Source organism: Blennius ocellaris (assembly GCF_963422515.1).
Source record: "Blennius ocellaris genome assembly, chromosome: 11".
Taxonomy (NCBI): Eukaryota; Metazoa; Chordata; class Actinopteri; order Blenniiformes; family Blenniidae; genus Blennius; species Blennius ocellaris.
In genome coordinates, this window is record NC_137660.1 from 19762213 (window position 1) to 19776983 (window position 14771).

Here is a 14771-nt window from a genome sequence, read left to right on the forward strand (position 1 = left end):
CATCAGGTTACGTATTTTAAAATTTCTAATTCTAATTCCTAATTCCTCTTACATACAAGAGATTGACTAAACAGAAACAGATGATCAGACTCCAATTAGGTGATTACAGTATAGTCAATGGAGTGATTATGAAAATGACAGAAAATGATTGAACAAGAATTCTGATGCTCAAGTTATTATTTGTGCAAAAAATTTAACATTTGATTTTGTTTTGTTATTAGACTATTGCACATTTGAAAATGAATGGTGCATATTTTTAGTTAATGCTTGCATTATCAATGAAACAGGCAGTATGGTGGATCATTTATGAATTTTCTCATAGTACTCCCTGCATGCATGGTCCATTAATTATTCACTATAAATTGTCTATAGATGTGAATGTGTGAGTAGGTGATTCTCTTTCTGTGTTCGCCTTGTAGTGTATGATTAGTTCAGGGTATGCACTGATATTCATCAAGTATAATCTGGGATGGACTTCAGATGCTGAAAAGCCAGCAATGATGCATAGATTTGAATAATCGACCTTATGAAACAGATGCAGACCTATTATATACGTTTAGCACTATGACATATCATTTATATGTCTATTGTTGAGTGCTATCACTGTGACATGTAACAACAGGTGCCACTCACCTGCCAGATCCAGTACATCTCCCAAGCCATGTTACCGATACTTAGTTTGACGTGATAAAGTCTTAAGTTCACCTCATTGGATAATGGCCATGTTTACTAGTTGCTCTATTGTTTCCTTGTAAATTGAAATAGAGATAAGTACCATCTCTGTCTTTCTGATCACTCGCATGGTCTGTGAATTGCTATAAGTGATAGTGTCCCATCTGCAGGGCAGAAATCAATAGGCGCTCTTCACGCGGCACTGAGTTTGTCTGCCTTCTGACGAATAATTAAGGAGCCAGCTTGCTGCACACAACCATGATGACTAATACTGTTTAAAGAATGCCTCTTGTACATAAATCAATAAAAGTTCTTATTTCTCTCTTATCCCATTTTTTTTAACTGTTCCTCTTTCTCTATCTGTCACTTGTGTGTGTGTGTGTGTGTGTGTGTGTGTGTGTGTGTGTGTGTGTGTGTGTGTGTGTGTGTGTGTGTGTGTGTGTGTGTGTGTGTGTGTGTGTGTGTGTGTGTGTGTGTGTGTGTGTGTGTGTGTGTGTGTGTGTGTGTGTGTGTGTGTTTATCAAGGCAGACAAAGTTCTCCTTTGTGCTTGTAGGTCAGTGTGTCACTGTGCCGTTGCGATGAAGCTCATGCATTTTGACAACTTCTGAGTGCAAAAAAAAAAAAAAAACGTCTTCCATGCAAAAGCAAGACCGATGCAATAGATTCAGTTGTTATCCATGGATATGGTAACTCGTTCTCACTCTCTGTCTATTGCAAATAAAGGTCAATGACAGACGCCCACTGGCATGCACACTGTTTGGGCTGCGTGCTCGAGTCTGCGCCTCCGAAACAGAGTGGCAGAGTAAATATGTGTGAAATAATGCATGCTTATAAGTGAGTGCCATGCACACCTTTCCTCCATATTAGATTTTCATAATTGAATAAAACATGGAAGTGCTCTGAACATCCCCTCAAAGGGAAATGGCAGTCACTAAAGCATGGAAGCCAACTCTGTAAAGAATTGCAAATGAATAAGTGATGAGGAGCAAACGAAGTGTGGTTTATTAGAACAAGGGAGTGATTTACTCTAAAACAATATTTGAAACAGAAGGTGAATGAGGGAAATAATTACGCTGTAAAAGGGAAGGTTGTTTTTGAAGTGGCTATCCTTGAATTGAGTCAGGCGGTATGTTATTTTTAAACCAGCAGTTTTCAACTAGACAAAATATACTTGAATCATATGCAAACATGACCAAAGAAACATCTCTGTCAGCCATATTTTCAGTTTCCGACACGGTGCACAAACACACAGGAAGAGAGAGAGAGAGCGAGTCAGAGCAAAGCTGGGAAAGGGGGTACACTGTGAAATATCCTGAAGGTCCTTGGCAGCATTAGAGAAAGGCCTGGGAGGTTAGGAAACATCAAATCAATGCATTGTAATGTGAATTGACTGCTGACTTTGATCATCTGCCTTGGGAGTGCTTTAGCATTGAGTGCTGTCACACTGGCTGGGTTAAGCAAATATGGCACGGGCTGAAATGGAGAGCGATGGGGAGAAAGAGACAGGTTAGAATGGGAGTGAGAAAAAAGGAATGCAATGCCTGGCTATCATCAGGGAGTAATGGGCACATTAAAATTCCATGTCCGCCTGGTAAATGGCATACTGTAGATGTTATGCATAGTTAAACTGATTCATAGTAGTAGATAGACAATATACTGCATAATAATGGAGACAGGGTGCATCGGCCCTGTTTCTTGGCAGTGTATTCAAATGTGTACTGTTGTATGCGAGCACTGTATGTTTTTGATCACTGTAGTGGTCAGGAAAAATGATTTCAGCCCAGACTCAACTGTGTTGCTGTGAAGACAGCCGATACTCTCCACTCAACCCCCTCCAAAGTGATGGGTCAGCCCTGCTTAGTGTCAGAAGCTGCTGATATCCTAGCTCTGAAAGTGGAAATGCTCTTAAGCCTTTCTCCTATAATGGAGTGGCCAGTCTAATCTTGCCCTCTCTGAGTGAGAGTAGGTTGCAAAGAGAGTTTTTTACCACAGCACCCTGACCCTTGCTTTGGCACAATAGTGTCCAGATTACAGTACGATGCAGAGGAGGCGGTGTTGTCATGGTCTCTCACCTGCACCTTTCAGTATTCTCAAGAGGATTTGCTTTAAACACAAAGCATGCTCTGTGTGTGTGTGTGTGTGTCTGTTTTGTTTTTTTTTCTTCATTTTCTGTACACCTCCGCCATGAGTTTGCCATGTCAAATAGAATTCAGTAGCTATGTTTAGAAATCTCATCAATGGTTTATCTGTAAATGTGTGTTTTCACTGGATAAATACAAGCACAGGAAATGGAGATAGGATAGCTCATAAAAAGTCCTTGATGGAGGGGGGGGGGGGGGGGGGGGGGGGGACACACTATGCTGTTATGTCACTGTGACAAAAAAATACGAGGGAGAGAGAGATTCCTTGAGTCAAGCCAGAGCAGCAGAGAGAAGCCCAAAACCTCCTGTCGCCGTATGAAAAGAATAGCAAGACGACCCGTAGGTATTGGGCTGCTAGGTGCATCTCCTAACAAGCTGACTGTTCAAAGGCTTTTTAGTGCTCTAGAGAACATGAAAGGCATGTTTAAAAATTTAAAAGCCCGATCTGTTCCAGTGCTATGGAGCGGCAGAGGGAAGCAGATTTCTACGTCGCCATAATTCCCCAGTTGCTTGCTTTGTAAATTAATTAAGATGTTTATGACAGCTGCTTGCACCTAATGGAATGCTTATAGAGTATGCTATTAATTATTACTGCCGGCCACGGCTGCAAGCTTTCATATTGCGTAGAATGTATGGCTGTGGTCGCAGCATACATGTGGTCCCAGACACCACCTCTGACCCCTCTCGGCGATGTGATTACGTTCAGTGTCGGTATCCTGTCTGTGCATGTGTTGGAGATGTCTGCTCATCTCGTATGCACCTCATACCATTTATCTCGTGGACTGCATCTGCATGTTATGGTAACTTGAACCTACACAAAAGAGACAATCATTAAGGTTTTGTCATAGTTAAACATCCGCGATCACACAGCCAGATTATCTTCCGACAATAAACCGACAGCAGTTCCTGTTAACTTGTCCAATTGTTTATGTTGAACATTTTTACTGTGAACTGTTACCGACCCCAGGAACCAAGAGGAAGTTCAGCGTTTTGCTTCCTACTGTTCACTTGGCGCTAGGCTGGAGCGTTGTTTTGCTTTCGGTAAGCAAGAGATAGTGAAAAAGTACTATGCCTATGCGAGCGTGCACATTCTACTATAGCTAATTATAGTTTCTTCTGAAATGACTTCACCACAACTTCTTCCTCTGACATTGTTACGCAATGACATAAGAATAAGCCCATTGATGGCAGGAAGGCTTTTTAGCATCAAGATACAGTGGAAGATATAAACGTTGTGCTTTTTAACTCTATATGAGCTGTTTGTCTACTTTCCAGTGGGAGGATTGTGTTCAAGTTAAAATGTACATCAATTGATCAATGCAATTCTCCATTTTCTTCCTTTAATGCCACTCCATATTTGAAGTTTAGAATAGTATAATCAACTTGCCCAATATAACTGATGCATATTTTCTAACAACAAACTGTAACCCCCCCCCCCCCAACTCAATTTAAGCAAATTGTAATTCTCCTCAGATTCTTCCTCAAACAATCCTCAGAAGTTCTCAGATTACAATATTGCAGGAAACGTTCACAATGCATGCATTAAGTGCAGCTCCCAGTATTTAACCAACCTCACAACATAAGTGACTGTTGTTTGCGGCTGTTGGGATCCATAGGGAAAAAAAGTCATTGGTAAATCTTTGTATAAAGTCTGGAAATGCTTTGGTTCTGCTTAGATGTCTGTTTGTTTGTTTTTTAATTACACTTACAATGAATCCGGTTTCCAAAATGGGTCCTTGTGACAATAGTAGTATTACAATAAATGTTTAAAATAATATTAGTTTCACCATCCACTTTTTACTCTTTATCATGATTGCATCTAATGAATTAAAACGAAATAATCATGTTAGGCAAAGGCATCTGCAGACCCGCTGACTCTTCCTGCTGGTGTGCCGTGGCCTCCCTAAAGCCCTGTGGCGCCCCTCATGGGAGGCTCGCCCTAAACTTTTTAAACCACTTTGAAGGAGCATTTCTACATTGAGGCATTACAACTTTAAATCTTGCCACTTTTCTCAAGTGTTTACTCATTTCTTGTGAACGTACAAGATTATTGAATGTAGGAATACAAAGAGCTGAAGTGAATTCCTCTCTGAAATGGTCACAAACTAAATGAATGCAACCTGTTCTGAAGACTCGCAAACTTAAAATTAAATGGGAACAGGATTTCAAAAAGTTTGGGAGCGTAAACATGCATAGTGTCACAATGAAGAACGGAAAGAATTCAGGTGTTCATCAGCTGTCTAATTACAGGGTTGATGGAAATTAGCTCACAGCCTGAGCTCCCAGACAGGTGCACCTTGTGGCATCAACTTACCCAGGAGTCAGTGGGACAAATAAATAACTCAACGCAGCTCACTCTGTTCATTACACCGTGTGAGGTAGATTTGTATCCCTCTATCCCCGCAGAAGGCAGGCATCATGTCTCTGCTCTGCAGTGCTTTATCCCGTGTTATCCTCCGATTACATTTACATAGAGAATGCAGCGGGGAGGGAGAAGGCAACAAACTGAAGCACTCTCCACCTGCACCACAAGAGGGGATGTGTGAAATATGTATTCAGTCTTTCATCAACCTCTTTATCTGCTACACATGGGTTATCCTCGTGTGTAAAGTCCTCTGTTGTGTTAGCTTTGAAAAAGGAGGAGGAAACTGTGATCTCTGTTCTATTAATCATAGTCCAGCTCCATGGCTGTCCCATTATCACATGTGTGTAATTACAGCGTATTTGTGCTTTAAGCATGGCACTTCTGCCTGGAAATGTAGGAGTGGCTCCACTGATGAACTCCCTGCTAATAGGACTACCTTTGATCTACATGGAGCATGGAGGGCTTACAGAACTCGCAGGTTTTAATTATGAAATACATAAAAAATAGATGCTGCACTAAGTGCCGACCATGACTGCAGTGAATCATAGTAGCAGCGCGCTCGCTAGTTTGCCTTTCCCTTTCCTTCCTTTATGTCTTCCAGTGCCTCAAAATACCTCAATCCCCGTCTCTCTGACTCAGTTCGTTACTGCAGAGAAGCAAAAAAGACGAGTCCATGATATTAATTAGTGGATTGACAGACATGTAATTCATCTCAGAGGAAGTTTTCATTACATGGGAGGCTTCAGAGGGGCAGTTTGGCTTATTGGCAAGTGCTAAGACCAGACCTAATGGGGCTGCAGTTCCCTCCCTTTTGAGCAATTACAGCCAAGTCCTTATCAGCAGTGCCACGAGTCCACTGTTGTGGGACCTTGACTTCCAACACACTCGCATAGAGTGATCCTTCCCCACAGACCCTTGTTCATTAGACAAGTGTACAGTAGTTTGCTGGATGAGAATTGAGACTGAATGAGTGATGGTAATGAAAGGTTTCCTGTATATTTCTGAGTCAGCCTTTGTAGAGATGATATTAGCTGACATTAGTTTGTCATCAAAGCTGCAGTCTCCCTCTAGGTGATTATACAAGCTTCTGTGTGTGTGTGTGTGTGTGTGTGTGTGTGTGTGTGTGTGTGTGTGTGTGTGTGTGTGTGTGTGTGTGTGTGTGTGTGTGTGTGTGTGTGTGTGTGTGTGTGTGTGTGTGTGTGTGTGTGTGTGTGTGTGTGTGTGTGTGTGTGTGTGTGTGTGTGTGTGTGTGTGTACAGTCTATTGACAGACCTGTGCCGCTCTGGTAACAGATTGTCACTAACTGTCAGAGCACAAATCAACTCACCTATTCTAATCCCATCTTTTACAACTGCTGTTCTAGAGATGATATGAAATACATACCAGGCTTGGACAGGTGGGGATTGAAAAAACAAATCTTGAAAAGTGTTTGATCTGTTAAAATGACATACGGACCGAGCAAAGGCAGTCTACCGTTGTGGTTTCCTGAAGTAGTTGGAATCGTCGTTAGAAACCACAAGTGGAAATCAAAAACAGAAAACAAAACAAGCAATGAGTGTCGATCTGAGGTTGTACATACTTGACAGAATTTTGAAGATTTACATTCTTTTGATGTGGCCTTATCCTTACTGGTCAGCTGCGTCACTCTTACAATCTATTATTGCGCAGTAGAGTCGTGGTTTAGTACTCTGAGCTCACAGCAAGAATTTCTAAGTGAGAATTGGCTTGTATTGAGTTTGCATGTTCTCCATATGCCTGCATCTGGTTTCTTCAGGTTCTTTAGTTTCCTCATGCATTTGAAGTCAATGGTTGACTCTGCTAGTCTTGTGAATATGAATGCGCGTGTGTTGGTGTTTATCTCTGTTTCCTGCCTTCACTCACAGTGACATTGGTTTGGTTCTAGCCCCCAACAACCCTGAATCGGATAAAAAAAACAAATAGGTAGCTAGAGAAAATGGATAGGTGTCTCTGAGGACTGTTGCTGTTATTGACTTAGCAGATTAAGCTCAAATCTCATCACGATAATGTTGTGATGCAACACCTGTATGCGTAGTTTAAAAAAAAGTGTGGATTATGGTTTTATGTAATAACACCATTTTAAATAAATGGCCCTCTGACAAAGTTTTAATTTAATCTCCTGTATAGTTAAAAACTTATCTGAAATTATATATGTGTAAACGCAGCCACTGGTGGTCTGTCCACGCTGTTCAGTACAGCTCAGTAACAGTAAATATAATCCATGGTGGTCTTCTGAATGTGGTTTGTCTTTATTTATGGTGCGGGCTGAAAGGCTATTGGGTTTCATGTGCAGTTGAGGCCGGATCACTGAGAGATTACCGCTGGGCTGGGAAGTGCCCGTGCAGAGAGCCTACTGAGGCCTGCCTGTGCTCGTGGCCTGTCTTTGACCATTGCCCAAGGCCTTCCTGCATCCATCAGGCCCCCCGGGACCCGCTCACACTCAGAGGAGAATTACTATATAGTATAGCGAGAGCTGGGATCAAAGTGAACAACATCAGAGCAGCAGAAACCCGACCATTTTGGCTTTTCACCTGCAGTACTGTACAGAATCACGCAACAATACAACTGAATGGAATACCTCAGTGGTTTCTGATTGAGTGGTTTCTTGTTCAGTGTGGGGACGTTTCTTCATTCGTCGCCCTTCTTTCTCTCTCTCTCTCTCTCTCTCTCTCTTTTGCCTCGCCATGTTTGTTGGTCCTCCGAGCATGTTGCACATAAATACTGAATGCAGAGACAGCACAGTCATAAATATTAGTACAACAGTAATATGAACCATTCTTCTCAGAAGAGTCATTAACCGTGGGGGCTGGACATTGTAAAACAGAGTCATTTTGTTTAATCGCTCAGCTAAGTGAACCTGTGCAGCAGTGTCTTACCAATAACAATAGCACTTATCGCAGCGTTCCCTGTGGTACAATTAAAATTCCGTCAGAGTCTTCAGTCTGCCTCCCAGCCATGCCTGCTGTTTCTCGGCCCTCCTGGGCCACGTCAATTCCTCTGCTGCAATGTATAATTCACGAGCCACCAAACAGCATTGAGGACTCACCTGGAGACTCGCGGGCCCAGCAATGCAGAACTGCACAGAGGGACATGTTGTACATGGACCTGGGAGACATTTGTTCGGGTCGAGATGCGTCTGACATGGAGCCTCACATCAGCCAGGGTGTCTGTGATGTCAGGGTCACCCCGATAGTGTTGCTCTTCCATGGGGATCTTCCACCTCCGTGCCTTTTTTCAGTAATGCATGTATGCTTTCATTTTCCTCTGACCTTTCTTCTTCCGTCTTCTGAAAGACAATTGTGGTGTCCTCTAAAACTAATTTGGATGTATATCTTCTATTTGCAGACAATTCCATAGCGATGCATTGGAGTAACCTGTGGAGTCTCAGAGTGGTTGCTTTTAGTTAAAGCCAATTAGAAATGACCAGAAATAACAGCGCCTGGAGACAGAGAAGTCATTTTTCTTTGAGCCTCCCAAGAGAGTTGGCCTCTCCATGGATTAAGTGTTTTAGTATATTAGGGGGCAGCTGATTAGAATCATTGTGCTTTTTTAATCATTAAATTGTGCATGTATAGTTTATAGCTGTATAATAGCTAATAAGACTAAGTGTGTCACAGCAAAAGGGAGGGTTGTTTAAATGACTTTGTGTATGAAGCACGGCCTTCGCAAAGACTGCCAAAGAACAGGAGAGCGGTCCTTGAGCGAGCTCATCCATCATATTTTCTGACTTTTGATGAGATGGGCATTAATGCAAGAAGAACATAGCATCATATAGCACTCTAACCTTGTTTTATACTTTCTAACCTTGCAACATTAGTTCAAGCTGAGGGGGGAAAAAAATACATTATTTCACTGAATATAAAGAGTGTTTTTCCGCTTAAACCACACAATGCCAGCCACATCTCATTGCACTAAGTGGTGAATTTTCAATGACGAAACTCCAGATGTTTTTGTCATTATATCGTATTATTGTCAAAAGATCCAAAGTAATTTTTTGCTCAGTAGATACTTGTAATTGGAAATATCAAGTGTGTTTTTTTCTGTTTAGTCTGTAACTGTTAAACCCAAATATAAATATGTGTTTTATGAAAAACCTTTAATTTCTCTAAAGGGGAAAAAAACATGCTGGGAAATGCAACCCTCTGCCCCGAAAAATGTAACCCTCTGAAACTCTCTGCTCCTCATTAGATGCCCTACCATCGCATTACATTAAGGCCAGTCTACATACGCTACCTGATAAATATACAATAATTAAATTTCCTTTGTCTATGTTACTACTGTGTTGTCTCTTCTAATTGTACGGTGTTGTAAACAACAGTCTTCCTAACAAACCTGAGCTCATTTTTGGAGCTCTGTTAATGGCCAAGTTGAGGAACATATTAATTTTTTTCTCATTATTTTCTCTCAGGAATGTAGCAGCAATGTGTTAGTTGGGACAGAAGGCGGAAGATGGACTGCTGATTGTGGCTACATCTATCATTCTTAAGATGACCATGGCTCAGCCACCATTCTTAACCAGCAACCTCGGGAGTCAACTAAAATGAACAGTCCCATACAGTGACCCTCATTAAGACTATAAGCAAACCTTCCATTCCTGTGTGGAGTTTTTTTTTTCTTCTTTTTTTGTCAATATGAGAGGCCTTAACTGCAGAGAGTTGGTACTGTTAGCATTCCCAAGGCCAGTGGTATTGACCCGTAGTTCCAGTAGGTGTCTCGCCAGTCCCGTGCCGAACCCTCACTGGCATCTTCTTGCAATTGGGTCTGTTGCGCTGGCTGTGTCCTTGTGTGCGTCGGGCGTGCAGCAGTGGCATGTGGAGCAGGCAGCAGGAAGCGAGCCTCCCTGTCTCCCCAGACTGAACAGTGAATGAGGATAAGTGAGGAGCGCCAGTCAATGAATCAAGCAGCAGGAAGGGAGCAGCCAGGGGGGGAGTGTGACGTCCCCACGGGAGAGGCCTCGCATTAGGAACTTCCTCGTCTGTGTGTTTCTGGCACAGGTTAAATGGATCGCTCCCATTAGCGCGCTGAGAGGACAGCTCCATTATATGAAGGAGACTGTAACTTTGAATGTCACGGTGCAACAACCCCAGAGCACGCCTCGTCTACCAGGGAGGCAGGGTGACAATAACCATCCATGATAATCATTCCCTGTCAGGCTTTAAGGAACCTGAAATTATGACGTACAGCCTGCCGTGTGCCTCAGACTTCATTACAACGCTGTCACTTTGAGTCGCCTGCGATGGCACCGTGCTCCACAGCCGGCTGCAGCACTGTGGCTGCCAAACCCCAGACTCACTCTCCTCCTGTCTAAATGGCATGTTTACAGGATGTGTGGCCCCCTGCAGATAGATGTGGTGCAGGTTAATCTCCAGTCGCCTGCACAGTGAAACTCTTCCTCTCCAGCGTAGGCAATGTCTCATGAGAGCATGAGCTGAATTGTTTACCGATGCAAGAAAAAAAAGTATGACTGATCAAAGGCCACGCAATGACAAGTATCCCACCCTCCATTGTAACGAATGGTAATGCAGAAATTAGAATTCAGGTGCATCTCCTTACAGGCAACAGGCTTATGGTTCAACTCGAACCTCTATTAGTGCCCATAATGCACGTAGATTTTAAAAGTCAGCTTTCAAGCTGTAAGCATGTTTATGGCAGCCTGCTTGTCAGCCAAGGAGAGCTTCACCTCCAGACTGACCTCTGAACCTGCCATCCAGTGGAGAAGACAGGAGCTGGCAGGCATTGCCAATGTCAGTGCCCAGAGCTAACTCCTTCTTTCTCACCGCCTGACTCATTCGTTGGCTTTATGGCCTCTTCTCCTTGCCACTTCCAATCACAGGGCTCTGAATGACACATAGAGGAGGAAGTGGGCTCGCACACCACCCCCCCTCTGCATCTTCTAACCTGCATGGCAACATCTTTTACTAAAATACAGTCATGGTTAAGAGAGAGTTTGCTAACCCCTAGCTGTTCAGGATTTGGTTGGTGGGAGATGGACAGTAATGAGTGGGATCTTTTTTAAACTCCGATCATCAGTCAATGCAAGAACTGGTGTGTTTGTTGTGTTGTACTTTTTTAGAGTTAGTTTTATGTTTTTTTACGTTTTTTTTTATGTTTTCTTGTGGTTTGCATTTATCTTTATCTGTGGATGCAGTTATTTTAACTAAATTAATAACCTGTGCAGCGTAAACTATGAAGGTTTGGGGGAAAGCATGTGGACAGACACACAGCTGGACATTTAGACAATGCAAGTTTTGGAGAAAAAAGAAAATTCCAAGTCAATTAAACTTTTTCAATTTGTGTTTTTAAGCCCTCGGGATACACACAATATGTTATTATGAGGAACTTCCAAACGTCTGAAAACAAAACTGTTTGTTTATGCTGCAAGTTCCCCAGGGTATCCTTTACTGTGACTGTCCCCCTGAACATAGCCTTGACTGTGCAAATCATTTGTATTATGTAGCTTACCAAAAGACATTTAAAAACAACAAAAACTGAAATTCCTCCTCCATACAGATTTTATGCATGTATTGACTGAACAACACTGATGTTTTGGAAACATGCAGATTGGAGCGGAGCACGTCATGAACATATCATTGTGGTCCAAGTGGTTCATGTTGGGCAAAGGTATGTGCATGCATTGTATGCACACCCTCGCAGTACCTTACCTTCCTCTGTTAAAAACATTTGACTAATACAGTGGTTTGAAAGTGTGAGGCGGTGAGCCCCCCTCGCACAGCTTGAACCACACAGGGCCTTCTTCCTCCCACGCCACATTTCTTTGTCTCACACCAAGTAGTCAGTTGGTTGAATGACGGACTTTTTTTTCTCAAAGACATTTAAAAAAAAAAAAAAAACCTGCTCATGAGATGCTTTAAAAAAAACAAATAAGATAAGACTTTTTTTTATAATACATTTTTTTTTCTCTGAAACATTTATATCACAATCAGTTGTAAAGCTGTGTTTAAAAAAATGTTTTATCCTCAATATATTTTTTGTTATATCTTCTGAAAAGTTACTTTTCCCGACTACTTACTGTATACTTCCTGTTGTTGCAAACCGATGAAGCTTTCTGACAACCAATAGGCGAGAGGCCTGCTGCACAATTTGAGATGTCGATTAAAAAGCAATTCCAGATCCCTCTTCAGGTTTACGCCTTCATGTTTTCATGTACTGACACCTTGCTGCAAAATACAAATGGTTTTTAACCTCCATTGTCCTACTGAGTATTAAAAACTGTATCTCATATCCTGTATCATACCAGTGGCATTTTGCAATGCAAGGAGGTCTTCTTCTATCATGTCAATTCAAGGCTGTGAACTCACATTACAAGGTATTATCGCCACCTACTGTCAAGGAGTGTGAATAGACAACACAAAAAAAATAACTCCAGGCAAAAGAACTTTTTCCCTGAAAATGTCCCAGCAGTTGAGAAAATGTGGTTTATAAAGTAACAAGATGCTGACATGAGGCAGTCATTTCAAAGTTTTCATAACTTTTTATAGCTTAAATAAATTAAGTACATTCATGGAAATTTAGGATATTTCATGTGTCCAAATTACATAATATCTTTTCCATCTTGGAATATTTTTCTGTTTAAAGAAGATGAAATGTGAGGATGTCTATTTTGCATTTGTTACGGCACAGCAAGGTCTGAAATAAAGCCAGGAAAAAGCTGCCTGTTCGTCTTTTCCCTCTAATTCACTTTCCACTAGGCAGGCCTGCTATGGTCTTTACATGGCCTGTGAAGTTGTCTCACCCATCAGAACAGAGAGCAAATTTAACTCCATAACATAATCTTTTGCAGGACCATCAGCTCCTGCTGGCTTTTGTCACATGAGGTTGAAGTTTTGAATTAGAATTGCATCACTGTTTATTGTCTAATAGTGCAACCTCACAGTCTGGTCGTGACCACTAGAACAATGCTCGAGCTCCATTACAGACTGCTTGCTCCTAGGTGACTGTGTTCCTTCTTTTTTTGTTCAGCAGATTTGATATCAGTTGTGTTTCTCTTCGTCTATAGGAGGCTGAAGGGCTTATTTGTTTTCCCCCTCGTTGCTCTTTGACTCGTTTCCCCTCAAACGTGTCTGAAACATTGTTATCTCTGGCCAGACGCCTTTTTCACAGAGAGTTATTGAATCATGTCAACTTGCTGTCCCCCGAGTTTCAAATGCAAGCTGTAGAAAAATTAGCCATTGCTTCCGCATGACAAGTGGGATCTATTAGTGTGCTTTCGTCCTGCAAAGCATGAGCATCCAGAGAGCCGCTGGGGACCTCAGCTGGCTGTGTGCTTGTCCGCATCAAGCTCCTGGGGCATTAGAGCAATGTTGCAGACAGAAGCAGCAGCCGGAGTCTCGGCAAAAGCCGGCGTGGCTCATTTGATGAGTTGACACCTGAAGGGGTGAGGAGGGGCGGTCTGAGCCGTGGCAGAGCGGCTCCACCTCGGCCTGCCTCAGCCAGGTCTGACTCATTATGGTCCGACTGACCACTTGTTTTACAAGCAGTATGCAATTGCAGATATTGCTGCTTGTATCCGTTTTACACTTTATCAGATCTATTACACCACTACTGTGAAAGCGAGTACAAGCCAGAGCAACTTGCGCGATAAACTCAGCAGCGTGTTTTTTTTTCTTTTCTTCAAAAGTAAAAGCTGCCTTCTTACCAGAGTTTTTGTTTTTGTTTACTTGTCCCATATGCATAACCTTAAGTTCATAAAAACGTCAATATTTAACATTTCAAGCATTTTAAATATTGTGACCGCTACAAATTAAAGACTCAGATTTCTGTTGAATACATTATGCATGCATGTTTTGCTTCTGTGCCTTGGTTTTCTCTGTTTATTGATTGACTTGCTTTAGTCGGTGTCAAGCATTGTCGCCAGTTTATGGCTTATCAGACACATTATAATAACAAAGATGGTCACATGAGAAGCATTCAATGTGCAGTAAACAGTCCCTTAGACCTAATAATGTGTTTATAGTGGATACAATAAACTTGCCTCAGCTCGAAAAACATTGTCTATAAACTTTGTAAAAATAGAAGCATCTTCATTAAAAAGCCAGCTCTGCATCACAACACCAAAGTGGGTTTGATTTTTCAATTTAGTCTTTTTGAGCCAACGGTTCGTTTGGTCATAATACAACGAGCAATGATGTACTGAAAATAAATGTTGAACAAATAATATGTTTAAACTATATCCCTGGTTTCTATCTACATTTGTGTCCATGGTCTCGCTAGGACAAAGTCCCAATGTCACTGAGGCTCCCTGTGTAAATAAAGGACTAACTAACAAACATTAAGGTCAAAATATCTCCATCTACCTCAGGGCCAAAGGCTTACTCATGCTCTGGCCCAATCAGCGAGGCTACCCAACACATTAGCATACCAAATGTTGTTTGTTTTAGTTTACATTTACATCCACTGCCTGCAGAGAAGAGAGTCTCAGCCACCTTGTCATTGTTGATGCTGCATGGCCGCTAGTTAGACACCAGCCTACACACATAATTACTGGGGGGGGTGCCACCTAAGTGACCTTGGTCAGTCACGGTCTGATGAAACACCGGGTTTCTGTCTCTGTTGC

At 42.1% G+C, this 14771-nt stretch overlaps 1 protein-coding gene across 1 annotated transcript in view; it reads left to right on the forward strand.

Annotated features, from left to right (window-relative positions):
- The window catches only part of roraa (RAR-related orphan receptor A, paralog a), a 184269-nt gene that overhangs the window by 109442 nt on the left and 60056 nt on the right, over positions 1-14771 (forward strand). The window lies entirely within an intron of this gene.